We start from the raw sequence: 2162 nt of genomic DNA, 5'->3' as shown, positions 1-2162 counted from the left end.
CCCCCCCCCCCCCCCCCCCCCCCCCCCCCCCCCGCCAATATCTCCATAACCAAGGGTGGCAGAACTAAGTGGAAGTGGAGCTCATGCAGTCATCATCTTCTCCTCCCACATGGCAGGTGTGTTATTTCTGTGCCCCTTGAAGTTTCAGCAATGATTCAGACCAATTCTTACCAGGCTGATTAGAGACTGGGGAAGAAAATGCAGCCCCAACATTCATCAACCAATATTTTATTTTATGATTTACAGGACTACACATAAATCCCTGGGTAGCCTGGCAAGAAGATGGCAGTGCTATAGGAGAGCGATGCAGATGTGGGAGACAGGAAACCTTCCTCACTGCCACTAATTAGGGCTGGACGAATAAACAATATTTTGTTTCAGCAGTTGGACTAAACTAGGGGAGAGGAGAAGTCAGATTTCCAGGAGAGCTCACGCTTCCCTGTAGGATATCCAAATACAGCCCCACTTCTCATGCATTTACATGTGCTCAATATTAATCACAGATGTGAGGAATCCCATGGAAATAAATGGCATTATTCGTATCTATATAGAAAGGGAAGAGTTCTTTAGATCAGGGGTTTCAACCTTTTTTGGTCAGCGTAACCCCAGCAGCTGGTCGAGATGCGGGGAGCCCCCTGGTGGCTGGTCAACAAGCAAAACTGGAAATGCCGGCGGCTTCTCCGTGCCACTGCTGCGTACCCCCTGGGGCCTTCCAAAGTACCCCTAGGGGTACCTGTACCCCCGGTTGACAGCCCCTGCTCCAGATCAAGGTCCAAAGACCCAGATTTTTCAAATGTGCTTAGCAGGTTCAGCTTTTGGAAATGTGGTCTCAGTTGTAGGTGCTGCGTCCTTGAAAATTGAGCCCTGGGTCCCTTTGGCTATATTGTTAGAACTGCTGGAGAAATAGAGCAGACTTTAAAATATGCCACTGTACTTTCTAAAATATAAATGTTCCCATATGAAAAAAATGTGCATAATTATGTTTCCCTGTTCTGAAACAAGTCCAATTCCTGAGGCTCTGACAGTGGCGAAACAACAGGTTTGGCAGTAATTGTGAGTAGTTTCCACACTGCAATGGTGAAAATTCTCTGTAGAAAATTACATTCTAGGAAATTGCCATTTTTCCTCAAGTAAATGCCAGAAACCAGAGTCCCAATTATAACATAGAGGTTAAAGTACCAAGGGCTTCTTTCTTAGCAATGAAAAACAGTTTGTACACTATCCATGTTTATCCCTGATCAAGTGTATAAGCTGCCTAGAAACTATGGGAAAAGGTTCGAGTTATCTGCAACAGAAACAATGAACAATATAACTATTAATATAACTAATAATTTCGCATCTACATCCACTTCTAGGTTGAATTCCAGATCCTCTAAACGAGTTCTTTTGTTTGCTTCCAGTAATACAATTTTAATTCTCCCAGTGCCTGGGATAAATATACCTCTCTCCATCCTCTCCTCCCTCTGCTTGAACTAATAATGTTATTTGGTGCAGAGCAATAGCTTGGCTTATACTCATTTATAATGCCAGTAGATATTCTTGCCCAATCAGAGCGTGTGACAGCTGTTATTGAATTTGAGTTATCTCACCCACAAGGAAATACTTGAGTTGAATACCCAGAACTCCCAGCTAACCCTAAACTGCCAATGATAATATCAGCTGAAAACGTGGACTCATCATCTGGTGCTATTAATTAAAAATGAAGCTTATCAATATTGTATTAAACGGGAATGCTAATAGCAATAATACCATTTCCTCTCTGTCTTCCTTTGCTATAATTTGATTCCCTCATTCTGATAAATCACTTGGCCTTTGGCTTTGTAGCTTATTCAGTTGCAGGTATCTGTTTATTGCTGAGAAGAACAGAAGGGCAATTATCTTAGCACTTTATTACATCCCACTAAAGCGCTCTTAGGAAGACAGACTGCTGTGAAGCTGCTCCAATAAAAACTTTTTCAAAGCTACACAGACTCTGGCCTCTCACACTGGTACACTAGGAAGAGAAGATGGCAGACACATGTTGTTCCTCTTGTTCTCATTTTCCCCATCCAGGAGCCTCATTCAACAATACAGATCCCCGTGATGGTACAACTGCAAGTGCAGAGGTGGATTGAGAGTTTTGGCCAAGCAGCCTATTGCAAAAGACCTAAATCAAGTCCACA

This window comes from Gavialis gangeticus, unplaced genomic scaffold (assembly GCF_001723915.1).
Source record: "Gavialis gangeticus isolate Ggan-Ray unplaced genomic scaffold, GavGan_comp1, whole genome shotgun sequence".
NCBI classification, from domain to species: domain Eukaryota; kingdom Metazoa; phylum Chordata; order Crocodylia; family Gavialidae; genus Gavialis; species Gavialis gangeticus.
The sequence above is the reverse complement of the archived record's forward strand: the minus strand, read 5'-3'. Positions refer to the sequence as shown.